The sequence below is a fragment of the Ciconia boyciana genome, chromosome 4 (genome assembly GCF_034638445.1).
Source record: "Ciconia boyciana chromosome 4, ASM3463844v1, whole genome shotgun sequence".
NCBI classification, from domain to species: Eukaryota; Metazoa; Chordata; class Aves; order Ciconiiformes; family Ciconiidae; genus Ciconia; species Ciconia boyciana.
The window spans coordinates 99,498,108-99,514,660 of record NC_132937.1 but is presented as its reverse complement, the minus strand read 5'-3'; the positions used below and the strand labels follow the sequence as shown (position 1 = coordinate 99,514,660).

Below are 16,553 nucleotides of genomic sequence, written 5' to 3'. Positions count from 1 at the left end.
AACTGGCCTGACAAGTTGATAAGGAATGGCCAAGGGGATGCCATTTGCACAGCAGGAGAGAAATCAGTTCCTGAAATGGTTACAGAAAAACCATGCAGAAAACTAGGTCCCTGGAGAGGACAAAAAATATTTTTGGCTTTTCTAGTTACTTATTCTTAATGGTACAGTGTACAGGCACAAACTGTTTAGACAGAACCCTGCCAGCATCAAGCTAAAAGGCTGACTAAAACTTGTGGCCTGTTTCAGACTTCGATGCAATCTAGAACTGTTTGTTCAAAAAAAAGGTGTTTGCTTCTGCCTTTGTATTGTGACTTCCATTCAAAGGGCACAATGCACTTTACAAGCACGTTTGACTTGAATCATAGGTCCCACCACAAGTGTTTGCTTTTGCATTTCTATTGTGGCTTCCATGCGAGGGACACAGCATGCTTTACAAACACATTTCATTATAGCTGTAGGTCCCACCACTGACAGTCAGCGTTTAGAGCTCATAAAAGAAAAGGTACAAGAAGCACTGAAAATAAAGCTTGACATTTTATCCAAGGCTTTTGCTGTTCCTACCATGACATGGGTATTGTTGACCAGCAGTATGATGACCTGGAAAAATCTCCCAGGTTTCACTGCAAGCTAACTTCTTGCTCATTTCACATATCTAGAAGGCTAGAAAAACTGATTTTGTTTTTTAATAGTTAGACTTTGTAGGCTCCTGTTCTGTATTCATGTATTTTTCACTACAGTGTCTTATGGAGAAATCTACCTTAGGTGCTTTGAGCTGTCCTCAAAGGCAACCAGCTATTTTTATTAATAACAGAATTTGGAAGTTTAACTTAATTCTCTAAATTGTATCCATATCAAATGCCTCTAGAGAACTAAGTGAATATCAATGTGACAAAGCTACTGGAGCATCTAATGTAACAAACAAATTCAAGTAGCACAGGAAGGACAAGACTGCCTTTTGCCCAGTAAGTATTTCTGCAGGCAAACTGAACAAAATGTGTTTTGGGGGAAAAGTAGGGCAGGAAGGCAATTTCGTGGAATACGATGACTACAAAGAAATTTACTTCTACTTAGTTTATGAGACCATTAGTTGAAGACCTGTGATTAAGGTTTCTATTTCTTACTTGTTGGTAAATCAGATTTCCAGTGCACCACAGCATATGGGATACTTGGCTATTTTGGAAAGCCAAGCACTAGAAGCTTCTTTGTTCTCAGTAGAATTTCAGTCTATAAGTATTTTATAATTTCTTCTCTTAAGAATGGAACTGTTATTAATTAAATTATTATATAAGCCATTTTAATCCTGCTATGATCTCTTTACTGATATCCTGCAGTAGATAGTTTTGTCACCTACAGTAAAAACAGCTTCTCAATAAAACTGTTCCTTGAGCAGGAGTGGCACTGGAAAAGTCTTTCATAACACCTCCTGTTATCCAAGGAATTTTTTTCCTTCAATCTTAGGCTTTAAGTACCATAAATTAAGGGGTTTACATAAACTAATACTCAAACTCCCCCTTCCCACTTAGCTTCAGGCTACCACCCATTCCTGCAAGGACAGCAATGCTTCCTCAGGCAGCTGGTTTTAATACAATTCCTGTCTGAGTTTTCGGTCCACACCCCTGTTTTCTAATCCCTGAACTAACGATGGAATCAGGAAATTTCTTCTGATGTCAGGGTCAAGCAGGGCCACTGCATCTCACCACGCTGCTGTTTTGCAACCTCTTTAAAATTCAAAGCTTCTGCCATTCTTGCTTGGGTAACACTCCCGTAGTCACTGGGAATATAAACAGACACAGAACAATATGAGGAAATCAACATATTTCTTCCCCCAACTGAAACTTATAAGAAGCTAGCTTACAGATGGCAGGCAAGGTCTTACATATTTTGTACAAAGTATGTCTGCTGGCATTAATGCTCCTACAAATGCTCTACCAGCTGGCTGGCAGTGGCTGAGCCAGTTCCTCTGCTGAGCAGCAGCATGACCTCTAGCTATCAAAGATTACAGCAGCATGAAATTCTCACTCTCCAGCTCAAAGCTAAGCAGGATGAAGAAGGGTACTGGTTTAGCCCCTGATGTGCTGCAGAAGGCACTACCATAGACCTACAATATCGAGCTGTGAGGTACACATCTACCCTCTTATTAACGGCCAACATGTAAATTAAGATTAACACCTCATGCATTACATATACTGCAATACCCAGTGATGGACTAATTATATTTAACCTAATGTATCACTTCAGGCGTCAGCTCCAAGATTTATATAATGTCTTATATAAAGTTTACTTTGTCCTATCTACCCTGACAATTTTTTATCTCATACTACCCCCTTTTATTCCCTCCCCTAATGACTCACTACAATTACTCCCTCCTCCCATGGGTAGGATCTGGAAACAGAAATGTAGAGCCTAACTCTCAAATCTGACATAGCAGGTACTCAGTACCACTCCTGGTTTTGTCCAGGATACATTCTAGGCAAGAGCTGAAGTGCAAGGGCATTTTGCACATTTCTGTATTTTCAGTAGAAACAGGGACAATCTTTAGTATAAATGTGAGAGGACCACAACCATCAACAGCCCTGCAGCTTTCTCTAAAAGGAAAAATAATAGGAGCCCAAAAGTGTTCCATCAGGCAATATGAGGAGGTTTTGCGTAAGGGTGAACAAGGTCCACAGTGCCCTGCGGAAGTAAGTCCTGAGGCGCAAATCAACCTCACCAGCTGCCATGGTGAGGAAGGCAGAATCGTATGAAATCAGTCTGGCAGAGGCAATCCTGGCAATGGTACCCCATCTAACTGCCACCAGTTCCACCTGCTCAGCTGAGCTGGCTGCCTTGAGGATGTTACTCTTGGAAGTTATGAGATACTGACCTTTCTGTAAAACATACAAGGGCAGAAGGCTAGGCTTTAAAACAGTGATGCTCACAACACTCAGAGAAATGCAGACATCCTCTCTGACACCCTCTTTATGACTAAAATGAGACTGCACAGCAGGAAATTCATGGTAGAGAAGGGGAGAGCACCTCTTCTGGTAGTGCTGTGTGATAGGAACGAATATACTTAAAAAAAAAAAAAAATTAGCAGGAAGAGGCCTGTTTCAAAATGTTTCATCGTTCTGGTAATGAATGATCAGTGAATACCAAGATATGTATTTTTAAAGGATTTGATTTAATAACAGTGGCAGACACAGTGAATTTTTTTTCCAGTATAGACTGAAGAAACATGGATGACAGTTTAGAAGACAAAAAAAGACTGTAGCAAATGAGGCTTAAAGTACCAAACAGTGTGGACAGCAGCAGAAATAAAGGCGAGAGTTTGCATGAAGGAAAACCTGGCAGACAATAACCTCAGTGTCAGCAATGGGAAAGAACAGCCCAATAAAAATAGTATCACAAGAAAGAGCACAGTGAGGACGGTGGACATGACATCAGCAATATAGCTCAAGTGTAGCTGAATGACTCTTGGGGATAGTCAAGGCTTTCTTCAGTTGCTTTGATTCATTTCAGGTAGCACATGCCCACCTCCCGCGTTGGAGATGCACCGCCGCTGGCACCAACAATGCTGCATCTTCTGGCCAAAGACTCTCACGCTGCTGTGCTTTACTTACTGCAGATGGCTGCAGTGGCTACCAGCTGATGCAAGGGAAAGCCTTGGTGTTCACCAACTCTGAACACCAGGCAAGCTTTTTGCTGAAGTGTCTATTTAGTTCATACACTCCAAACGCAGATGCATGTCAGGGGGCAGGCATAGGGAACGAAAAACCATACAAATTATACTTTAAACCTACATTTATATTTGTCACCTTCAAAAGGATCTTCCCCCTTATTTATCTTCCTATTGTCAGGATGCTTACCCTGTTGTTATATTGGGGATCACGTTAAATCTCCATCTAAAAGTTAGTGCACAATGAAATGGACACATTTTCCTGGGTTTGCACTGAAAAGAACATCTTTTCCTCCCTCTGTCTAAAATATACTTACACAAAACCTGATCAGGATGCTGATTTAAACATTTCCTGAAGGATTTTCTCTTATCAGAACATGGAATAAATAAGGAGGACTACAGAGAAGCAGTTAGTGACTGCTTTTAACAAGCCATTAAAAAAAAAAAAAAATCGCAAACTTTACACAAGAGTGGCAGTTATTTCTGCCCATGCAGAATGCAACTGAAATCTCAAGGTAAGCCCTTTATGTACACTGAAACTTGCATTTCTGATAAAATTACAACCATGTATGAAACTAAATGGCAAAGTAACATATACAAAGATATCAGTGAGATTAACAAATAACATCTATTATTAGTACCTGAATGTAGCAGACAGGGTAGCAACTGAAGATGCTGAAGTAAAAATACAAGCTGGGTTTGGGGAATGCTGCACCATATATATCCTCATAAAAAAAAGCACTCATTCAACGAGCATTTCAGGATCTCAAGTATCTTCTTTCATTTTATGATATCTGAAATTTTCTTTTGGCCTTTATGTTACAACTGTAGAGAATAGCAAATACCTGATGCTGCGTGGCACATTGTATTTTTGTTACTCTGAAGTCAACAGGACTTTAGGCTGCATTCAGTCACATGTATCCTTATCTCACCGTATTTACATCCTATGTATTAGTATAGAGTATTATATATAATATTATATAGATTATTATATATAATATCAGAGCATTTCCTAAATACACTCAAAATGGTTTACACAGCTGCTGATTTTATGCTTTCTTTTTGAAATTACACGATTACCCGCACACAAAATGTGAACAATTCGCAATTGCTCTTTCTGAACCACACACAAGCAGCCACCAGATGGCAATAAAACCCAGCTAATGAGCAACGGTCTGGCTTTACGCATTGTGCAAAATCACTTTTAATTGCTGCCTTCCTTTCTTACGGCGAGTGGCCATGCAGAAGAAAACACACTCCTGTAATTCAAGTGCTATTCACAATTCATAAACACCTGAAATGAAAACTGGCAGTAGTTACATATTACACCAATATGAGTGAGTTCAGTGAAACACTTGTACAACTGCCCACCATAGACAAATAAGGCCCAGAAATAGTAAGTATTCAGCACAGCTCCCCTGAATTGCCATAAAAACTTTTCACAATATTCCCAGTTCCCAACATATCCTCATTCTTTTTCTTCTTGTTTGCTTATCCTCTTGTATTTGTATTTGCTTAAATTTATTTAAGCTAATAATACTAATCACCGTGACTGAGATCACTACCACTTTACATCCTTCTTTTTCCACTATTTTGTAATTTTAGATGCTTTCAGTGTAAGTGCTAACATTGGTATCTACAGTACACACTATCACCTGTTTTAGCTGCTCTCCTTTATTAACAAGAACTTCACTATTTTAATACGTACTGTCAGATGACATATGAGCATTTTTTTTCTCCTCAAAGACAATTGTTTTTTTTCCCCATCAAAAGTGGTATCATCACTTGTGATACCATCAAACATATTTCATTTTGGTTATTTAATGGTGTTACTCAGGTACATATGCAAGAACCTATTCTTGGTGAGTATATTGTCACATACATAAGAAATTTGCTTCAGATTAGAAAGACAAAAAAAGTCCATCTACATAAAAAAACCTGCACTGGTAGATGAGAAAAACTACAGAACTTTCTCAGACTCACCCAGTTAGGCAAAAATTGCTAGCTAGGCTTTATTTCCACACAGAACTACACACAGTCATGCGTAAAAAGAAAAGAGTCATGGTGAACGTCAGTGAATAGCACTGCAACTGAGAGATGACATATACGAACTTTGCCAGCGTATAGCAGCCAAAGCCCTTGCACTGGGACTTATCACTCTTCAACAACTTTTCCAAAGAGTATTTCTTAAGCACTTTTATCACTTGGGGTTAGTTTCATAACAATTACATTGTCTGCTGGGAAGGGCATTATGCTGAACTACCAAACTGCATATTACATTGATCAGGCTTGTTGACTTTTCTAATGCTTCATTAATTTGGGCCACTTGGATCTTCTGCTCAGCTGATTCTTCATCTCCTCAGGTAACAGCACAATGCTGAGGGGCGTTTGCTCCTTATCCAATAAAAAAAAAAGTAAAAGGAAGAAAAAGGTGGAAAAACTGCTAAAGTATCTTGTCATCTCTAACTGCAGAAGATGTGAAACTGTTGGGTGAGCTGGGATTCTTTGCGTTCCTCTGTTTCCTCAGCAGGAAAATGGGACTTTCACCCTTTGCAACCCTCCTGAGAATCACTGCTGAGGCTGCTGCAACAATTAATTGGTTAAACCACTTTACTCAAGCCACACGAGGCTCACCGACAAACCCTGGAGGGGAGCTTGGGCTTGAAGGGCTGAGAGTTGTTTGGCCCTAATGAATGAAAATATGTGACAACAACATTTATCATGTTTTCTATAATTTAGCTGCTCAACATTACCTTTCCCTGCACTGCAGCAGTTAATAAGGCCCTTAATGTCCCCTTAATCAGTGCCTACATAATGTTACTGCTCTGCTGCCTTCTTTGTGTAACTCTTTTCCCAAAAGATATTAATAGTGGTTTCAAAGATAAAAACTACTGACAACTCCATATGTTACACAGTAGCAAGCTCTCTCCTTGACTGATTTATTTAAGTAGAGAAGTTGCAAAAATTTCTATGCTGTTGTTGAAGGATAAATCAACACCTCTATCAGTGAAGCATTACATGTTTTGGGAGTCCGGCTGTGCACCAGTCACAATCAATCCAAGAAATATGTCTGCGTGTCCCTTTGCCAGAGTGCAGGGAATTTTTCTTGGTCAAGTTCTCAGCAAGGACCATGGGTCATTAAGTCTTAACATGCATTTTCCTTCTCCAGTGGCTAGTTTAACACTTACCCATGTTGGGTGAAAGGCAGTAGGTAGCAGACCTGTAATTCAGATTTAGCCACAGCAGTGTCAGAAATTTAGTGTAACACTGTGCCACACATGATGGTCCTGTTAAGGAGTTTCAAATGGGAGGTATGTTACTTTCTGTCTTCAGTGTGAAGGTGATTTTAAGCATCCCCAGCAGGCCATCAAAATAACAATTAACAGTCTCAGCAGATCACCATCTTCAAACCTGCTCAACTAAGTTTTTTTTTTCTCAATACAATTTTGCCATTCTGCTGAAAAGGACTCCTCTTTCGCAGTCTTCGCAGGGTGCAAATTGGTGGAAGACACTTAAACCCTGTCAAATGAGGTTACCCATTATTACAGAAACTTCAGGGAAAAAAATACTCTTAACCTGCATCACTTACATTGATCTGAACATATGAATGCCATTACAAGTTTTGTCACCTAATATTTCACTTCTTCGTAATTTCCATGTTCTGTATTCTGCTGTGTTGGTGATTTCAGTGAAATGTACGCAAATACACCTGGAGGAAAGGTTTAATCTCTTGGAGTAAGAGGAAAGCCTGAAGCGTTTCTTCCATTACTTAGTAACCATATCATCATCACAGACAAAAATGAGAGGGAAGGAGGAAACGGTAATGCTACTAGATTCAGTGTACAAGTTCATCTAGATCAGTGTTGCTCAGATCATCTTGGGTCTTCATAAAAATGCTGCTCGTTTAATGAAGGCATTCTTCAGGTTAAAAAAAAAAAAATCCCCAGATTCTCACTCTTTCATACTTCACCCAGCATGGTAGTGAAAAAGTATGAGTCACTACAAGTGAGCAAGAAACTCACAGTCCAGTAAAATTAAGAATGCCATTGCCAAAGCTGGTGGTTCCTGGAAAACCAGAAACTCTAACTACATGTTTCACTTAAATGCCTAGCACTGAATCCAGGCACTTCTGCTAGGTCCAAACACAGTATGTATGGAGAATTAAGCATCTGAGAATGAGACTCATAAGCAATGTTATGCTGAATCCACACCTATTTGTGGTAGCCCACAAATATGTCCTGAGGACACAGATCAGTCTTATCTTGCTGCTGCATAGCTGTTGAGTTGGGGTGGCAGAGAAGCGTATCTGCTTGCTTGGGATCCACAGCCTGGAGAGAGGAAAACTTCAGATGGGTTAAAAAAAAAAGGTACATTTTCTGGCATGTCAGGTAGCATGAAAAGAAGAGCCGCACACACACTGTGCCACACAAATGGAAGAGTACAGCTTTCCCTGCACAAATTACATTTGGTACAATTTTACTTATCAGCCTAGACCCCCTCCTGCTTTTATATGGCCTTTGTATGAAAAAACCCCACCCAAAAAAACAAACCAACAAAAAACCAACCCAGAAAAAGAACTATAAAAAAAACAAAAGAACTATAAAGGCCAGTCCCCTGTTTTTCTGTTTTTTAAAACCAGAGTACCTGAGAGGAACTCAGAAGTATGCTGTCAACTACAGCAGCCTGCAGACATACAAACTTTCAGATACAGCTTTCAGATAACTTTCAGATACAGATGCAAGAGTCACTTTTGGGGACCCTGCTGCACATCACTCCGTGGTGATGGCTGAACTCCACAAGCATACAGCACAGTGTGAGGGGCTGCCTCCCACAGGAAAACGCAGCATAACGAAGCACTGCCATCTGCCAGATGGCTGCTACAAGTGGAGCAGAGAAGAGGAGTCGCCTTGCCTTGCAAACTGTCCCTAATGAATTTGACACGTGCGTGCTCACGGACATACCTGTCATACAACTTGAATGTCATCAAGGCATAATTAAGATAATTTTTCAGGTTGTGTCCCTTAGGGCTGGTGGCCAGCAAATGCCCAGTTTCTGGATCCTGATCAGCTGGAATAAGAGGAACACCAAGCTGCTCAGCTCTGGCAAAAATGAGCCATGCAAAACTTTCTAATAAACCTTTGAGGTGCCTCTGAAACAGAGTGCCTCAAAGGACAGGCAGGAATCAGGCAGGGATTTTCCCAAGATCGCAGTCTGCCTTTTTCCCACAATCACAGTTCTGCCTAAGCTCCACTTCGAATGCCTAAATCCTTTCTTTCATTCAAACTTGGCCCGTTCTGTGTAACAAAAGATGCACCAAGGAGCTGATAGTGAGACATACTTCATGCTCATCTGTGAAGCATTTCTGCCAATAGCTCCCTCTCTCGTAATTTCCTCTGTACTCTTCCCCTGCTCACAAGCACTTCGGTGTGACCACTGTACCCACTAACACTAAAAGTTACCAAAAATCCTTAAAACGCCCGTGCTGACTAGACCATCCTGCATCACTGCGCTTTTGCACTATCCTTTTCTGTCTGAGCGTCATCACACCCTGAGGTTCCAGCACAAAGCCCAGTACTGCTCTCATACCCCCAGCCATCACCCCCTGCCATTTCAGTGTTGGTGTGGGCGTGAAGGCTGACTCGCAGTGCTGAGCACCCTGTATATTTCTGCACGCCTTGGAAACCCTCCCCACAGCGCTGCTGAGATGACAAGGGGTGTACAGAGTCCATGTCTTCACTTTTTTACAGCACTCGCCAGCAAAACGGAGAGAGGCATCACTTCCACATTGCGTAAGGGGCCAGAAATAGAGTAGCATGGCCTCCCCAATAGTGATAACCATCACTCTTGTCGCTGAAATGCCTATCTCTCTAGTAAAGGCAGATTGGATGTGCTTATTCGTTTAGCTCAGAAAGCTGAAGTAAAATAGATGGTCTAAAACAGAACTCAGCTTGCCTCAGGGTCGCTTTCTTTCTAAAAATACTGCCTTACTAAAGGTCTGAAACTAAGCTAAGGAAGAGCTGGTGTGCTGAGAGCTGGTCTGTTTTTTTTCCACACTATAAATTAGTCTAATAAAAGATATTACCTCTTCTACAATCCTCACTTACCAAAAAGCATAACAGCTTATTGCTGGAGATAAAATCACAATATATAACTTTCCATTTTGAAACATGAAGCTGATGAGTGTCCTTTGATGAACCAAAAGAAAGGGGAATAAAAAAAATTCTTAGTTTTCTTACAAAGCTCCAGTACAAATATTTTCAGAATCTTTCTTCTGCTTTTGCTGAATGTTGGGAAAGATCCTGTGACAAACATACAAAAAAAACCCGAGGGATTTTGTATAGCCACACCTATTACAAGATATATCTGCAAACTGCTAGTAAGAAGAGATAAACGTGGAAAGAGAGGATGCAAAAGCAGTATTAACGAGAGAACGGTGGAGCCCTGTCCTTAGTACCACCATGACCCAAGCACAAAGCCAAGCCCTGCTTTCCCTGGCAGCATACGGTCAAACCTTATCAGAACAACTATGTAATACATTTTGCGTCCTGGGCTCCCAGTATGGTTTGTGGCCTTCTTTATTTTGTAGCTTAATCACTCCTAGGTCATTTGGATTTCATAATCTTGCCATTTCTCATATCCTTGCCAAAGACCTTCTAGGAAGTTTTCATTAAAAGAAAAAGCTGAGGAATGGCGGCTATCCCACATTTTTCAAGGAATACCTCTTTGTATGTTTTTTGTACATAACCATGAGCCTGAGCGAGGTGTGGAGGCTCTGCAGCTATGGCACAGATCCCAAAGAGATGGTTTCAACATAACAGGGAGCCTATCTAAGGATAAAATAGACGTGAGGCAAAGCTCACAGCCCAAGCTCTGCTGAACCAGCGCCTGCTCTCTGCAGCATCAGCTCAGGTATCTTTGCAGCATGCTTTCAGAAGAGGGAGTGCCCTGCTGAAATACTGAATGGCTCTGAATAGACCCAGACTGGCTCAGACACAATCCCCAGCTTAGTCACAGTGCCAGCCTTTCTGGCAGGAGATGGAGGAGTTGGCAGGAGCCTGCAGATGAAGTGGATGCGAGGCAAGAAGGGGGAAACGCTTTAGGGGGAGCAGGGAGCAACAACAGGGACAACCAAACCCAGTGCAGAACATGACCACATCCCTTCTAAACTATACTTAGTACTCCAGCTCTGGCCCCTGTTTGACTATCCATCATCGTCTCTGAAGTAGGTATTTCAAGCACACGCTTATATATTACTGACTGCAACAGTAAGCTTGTCCTTTGTTTTCCAGGACAGATTAGCAGCATACAGAATATACAAATAGAGAAATTAGCAAACACAGAATATGTATTTAACTGTTTGTTTTCTCAGTTTAACAGCACTAGCAACTATTTTGTCAACCCAAAACTTGCAAACATTCAGTTTAACATGATTAATACATAACTCAAGTTCTGTTTTTAATAGTAAATACACCTCAGAACTCAAGTTACTCTAAATCATTACTTAGCAAATCTTTAGAAGTAAAAAACCCATCTAACTAAAACTTGCAAACTACAAGTTTCAGTTTGAATACTTTCCTTACTTATAGTTTGTACCTTCTGAAAACAGAATGGTCAGAAACACAGCTCTTTGTTATGCACATTCTTTCTTGCTAATAAATACTATTCTGCAAGGATACAGATATGGACCAGGGGAAGCTGCTCCTAGCTCCTGATTCCTTCAAATTCAGGAACCAGTTTCACAAACTCCAAATTTCTTTACATCATTGAGTATAGTATTCTCCATTATAAAACCAAACCCAAAATAAGCCTACTTAGTAAAATTTTCTCTTCTCTCTACCACGGCACTGACCGCTGAACAGCCATTCCAGTGCGGACAGTACCAAAAGGAAGGTCTGTAGATATCCCTCTGCATCCAGGAGTTTTGGAAGCAGCTCCTCAGGGCTGCAGTACATGGATCCACGTTTTTGTAACGTGACGGTATATGTTACCATTCCACACTGTAATGTGACATTTCACAAATGTATCCTCATAACAGGTATGAGGAGGGGAAATTTTATTCCTCTTATTTTTATGGATGAATTGAGGATCAGATACAACAAAGGATGACCAGAAATTAGTCTGTTAAGAGAACTTTCTAAGTACATTTCACTTTTTCCATTCATTCACTCCATGAAATACAGAAACCATCCTGGAATATTTTTTTTTTCTTTCCAGGATTCTCCCTTCGATACGAACACCTTAACCAGCAGACGACATGTAGCATCTGCTTTGACGCCCTCTCTAGACCGTTCTCTGCTGCACACTAAAACAGCTTCATAAAGAGGGGCAAACACTCTCTCCACCCCAAACCAGATAATATGTCAGGATGGTCGCTAAGGAGATGGGGGAAGAATCTGGATCTTCCTATTAACGCTAGTTTATTGATTAATGAGTCAGGAGAGCACTGCAAGCTTTGCTGGCTTTGCTTTTAGAAAAAGTAATGACTGTTCTCAAGGTCATTGTGTATCATAACCACCCTTGCACATTTATCAAGTACATGGCGAGAAGTCAGATTAGATAAAGACACTAATGGGATGAAAGCAAAATAATTCCTAAACTCTGGATTTTGAGTGGCCTTCAGCATGAACACACTGATCATGTCAAGGCTGGGACAGCTCTGGGCATGTACAAAAGTGCAAATCTAGGCACTCAACAAAGTTTACAATAAATAAAAAACCTCCAAGACTGGGTAAAAGCTCATCAGGAATTTTAGAATATTGATTTTGCGTTTGGTGACCTAAATTCTGCCCATTTCTACATCCACATCCTTCTACTGGATCTCAGCCTGCACAGCAGTCTGCAACATAAAGGATTATCCCTGTAGGTTGCCTAAACTCTCCAGCTAAGATCTGAACCATGTGGACCTCTCAGAAGCAGAGCAGAGCATAGTGACACCATGCAGTCATCAATACTGGAATAGTTAAATTCAGGTGAATCAGTATTATGTATTCAGATGAATCAGTACTACTTTTCAACAGTTTCAAGGGCAGATTCTCAGGCAGTGCAATCTGTATTACCCAGCAGGCCAGGATTAGTTTTTTCTTTCTTTCCCTAATTTTCCATAATCTCCTGACAAACTTTTCTCTCCTCTTTCCCCTCTTTCCACAAAAAAAAAAAAAAAAAAAAAAAAAAGGAAAAGAAAAGGCATACAAGGGACAGCTTGCCAGTTTCAGGAAATGGTTCGTTAAGTGAGGTCTAATCTTTATCTCTTTATAGAGGCTGGAATATTGCCATCTTCCTTGGAGCTACTGACTCCAATAATAGACAGAGCATCACCTTCATGGTTTTTGCCAGTCAAAAAAAAAAACAAAAAAAAATTTGGACCTAATTTTTCTAAACTTTATGCGGACTTCTATGCAGTTTATCATGTACAGGACCTGAGAAAATTATTGGAGGCTCCTGACAAATAATAACCACTCTAAGTATTGTACGAACTAAGTCTTCACTGCCTATTGTTGATCTAAAATGATAAGGCTTGATCATCTTTGCATTCACTTTTTAAAATCCTGTTTCAGGATCTATAAAACTTTTAATATTTAGCTAAAGGGCAGTTCATTTAAAAAAATAAAGACTTAACTTCTGAAAATTAACTAACCTTTAGAGTTAACTAAAAATCTGAACATAACTGCTAAATACCTCTTTTAGTTACACTTCATAGCATGTTCTCCACTGAAATAAAAGCAGAATTAGATTTTTAAAAGGACATTTTATTTTGACACAAAGACTCCACCGATGAACGGCAGGTTTGCAGGAATGCACAGGCAAAAGACTGCTAAAAGGCGGCACAGGCAGTTCACCTCATTTGCCACAAGATGGCACGAAACATATAAATTACGAGGACGAAAATAAAATTAATAGCACACTATGAGAAGTATTTTAAAAAAAAAAGCTGAAGAGACTGAATGTATGTGTGACTTTCGGCAGGATGTGGGAAATGCATGAATACACTCTAATACAACATCATTCTGCAGAACGGTTGATCTAAAGTTTATCATTCATAACACACCCTTAACCAAATTGTGTCAGCCTGTCTAGTGCTCCAGATTTAAATTACATATAACCATATATAACGGTGCGGTGATCTAGAAGGTGTCTGGAAACAAGCCGGTGTGAGACCAGAAAGAAGAGAAGCAAAGAGACAGTGGGTGGCACTTCTGATGGGAAACAGGCTCAGTCAAGTCAGGACAACCTGGGTAGGAGGAGGTAGGCGGCCAGCAGCAAAAAGGGCTGAGCAGCGGGCACCCACCCCGGCTGAATCGCTCCCAGAGACACAAGCAGGGGAAGGAGAGGGGCGAGTGGGTGAGCGATGGGCAGGAGAGCAAGCACAAGCGGGCAAAAGGCAGATTTTTGTATAAATACATATATATTACACAAGAGACCAAGATACAGATTGTTTCATTTGTGTGCTGATTTCTGTTCTGGTGAACTCAAAGCTCTTTTCTGAACTCACCAGGTCTAAAAGTGTCTGCTAGAGATGAGCTTCTTACCTCACCTGAATTTGAGACTTTAAGTTAACGTACCAAATGGTGCCAGATTCATAACAAAATCTTGTGCCTTGGGTGTTTATAGCTGTGTCAACGATAACCAACAGGATACAACACGGGAAATGCTGTTCCCCATCCATTCTCCTTACCCAAAGGACACAGAGGTGAAGGGCTGCAGGAAGGAGACTCCTGTTTTAGGGAGGAGATAATAGGGATGAATTAAAACAAAACACACAAAAGTTTCCTGATTGAGGTACTAGGAGAAGGGTCATTATTTCAAACAAAAGCAGATCTCAGCTCAGATGCTTTGGGTGCATATAGGTACACAGCGCAGAGTGAATATGGAATTGATATTTTTTTTTCCCCACCAAGTTTTAACAGGAATTTAGAATTAGTCTTGAAAACTGGGTCAACTTTCATGTAAATCAGCACATCTGATCACTCAGGGTATTTTTTAATTAACTCAAAATGACAGCATAGCAATATATAGAAATTAGACAGCTTCAAAGATTGTGAGGTTTTCCATTGCATGGGTATCCAAATGTCACACTAATTTCAGTGGACTCAGTTCTAGGCGTTCAGGAAAAATACAAGAAGGCTCCACCACGCCTGCAGCCCTCAAAAACTGCTCCAAACTGCAGCTGTCTCACTGTTGCAGTGAAAATTAGATTTAACGGTGGTGTTTGCAACATGTCCAGCATGCCTTAAGAAGCAGGGCTACCATCCACTGCATTTTCCTCCAGACAGCAATCCAGGAACAGGAAAGAGCTGTCTGCTGCTCGGTATGACGCATGGTCAGGACACATAACTGTCTGCAAACTGGCAAAACCTAAAGACCTAGAAGATGACCCACAAGTTCACAATGGTGTGGATCTTCCTCACAGCCCACTTGCACGAAATGCTTGGCGCACTTCCCACATCCCAACAGCGGCTGTGGTATTCTCAAGTTGTGCGTCCAGAAATGGATCAGCAAAAGACAGGAATCCTAGTGAGAGGGGAGGCAAGTTAGGGCTACAGGGTCTGCAGATGATGTACAGGGGAGGGTTTACAGCAGCTTAGCAAAGTACTGATAAAAATACTTCTCCAAGAAGCCTGGAATGGGCAGATGTAATCAGTACACAAAACACATCACACCTATCAGAAAAAAAGTGAGCACGCACTGTACCCCAACTATGTAGGAAGGTCCCTTTCCTTACCTACATAGATACAAAAAAAATCCACATGAATATCCACTGGACCAGCAAGATTTGAGCCTTCAGCTTCCCGGAAAAGGCAACTGCCGTGCTCTTTGTCATCTCTTTGCCCCGAGAGAGGTGGAGGGTGAGAATGAACCCAGAACTGGAAGGACGGGAGCTGTGGCCTGAGCTCCGTGGATGGAAGCTGCATCTTCTGTGGATGGAAGGCTGCCGGCTTTCAGACGTCCCACAGCAACTACAGACCACGGAGTTGTGGTTTCTATGACTCATGGAGGACACGGTTATCTTCTAAATCGCAGAAAAGAGGAAAAACGTGCAAATAAATATATGCATGAGACCATCTGCATCTAAAGATGTGAGAGCAACAGGAAAAGCATTAGCAGGGAAGGAATAAAACACCTCTGCTTCTCTTGCAAGTTACCTTTTTACAGTTGGACTTGACGATCTTAAAAGTCTTTTCCAACCTAAATGATTGTATGATTCCACGATCTAAGGAAGTATGAAGGTTTACCACAAGATGGTGCAAAAACATAAAAAGTTCTAACACACCCACAGCACACAACCGAACATCTTCGGTCATAAAAAAGCATGAGAACCTCCACCAGGTGTCGGGTCAAGGAAAATACGAATTCTTTTTTTTTTTTTTTTTTTTTTTACTTGAGAAAACCAGTAAATATAGGTATATGCTTTGAAAACTTAAGTCTGAACTTTCAGCGGCGCGCCTCTGCAAAGTCCCAAAGCACGGCGGCTTGGGGAAGATCACCCACCACCATCACACATCTCATTGAAAACCTCGTGTCGCTGGGGAAGACAGCAGAATTAGCAATGCAGCGTTAAATAACCGAACCGAGAGCGTTTAGCCAAGAAATGGCACCGCGGGGGTGGGTGAAAAAAAAACCAGCAGTGGAAAAGAAACACCCCCACCCCCCCCATCCCCCAACCGGGGGAGGCACCGGTGTTTGGCAGCGCTGAGGCCGGCAGGCTCACCCCGGCAGGGGGTCGTCTCCCCCTCCGCGACGTCCCCGAAGCGGTCCGTGCCCCCCGCCCGCCGCTGCAGCCGGGCTCCGGGCGCTCCCCCTCAGGAGAGAGCGGCGGGGCGGGGCGGTGGCGGGAAAGGCGGGGCGGGGCGGGGCGGCGCATGCGCGCTGGGGCTTGTTTGTCAGCGGGCTTATAAGGCGG

The 16,553-nt window shown here is 41.6% G+C and overlaps 1 long non-coding RNA gene across 3 annotated transcripts; it reads right to left on the bottom strand.

Annotated features, from left to right (window-relative positions):
• Positions 1–3,169: 3,169 nt before the first annotated feature.
• LOC140651375 (uncharacterized) lies at positions 3,170–16,485 on the bottom strand. 3 transcript variants are annotated; one of them, XR_012042379.1, is made up of 6 exons: positions 16,362–16,485; positions 15,375–15,662; positions 14,215–14,367; positions 9,760–9,840; positions 8,617–8,722; positions 3,170–7,983 (listed from the first exon to the last, which is right to left on the bottom strand). It is a non-coding gene; the product is annotated as an uncharacterized lncRNA (long non-coding RNA). The 3 variants fall into 3 exon arrangements; XR_012042377.1 differs by lacking the exon at positions 9,760–9,840; XR_012042378.1 differs by lacking the exons at positions 9,760–9,840; positions 16,362–16,485 and adding an exon at positions 15,796–16,273.
• Positions 16,486–16,553: the final 68 nt, after the last annotated feature.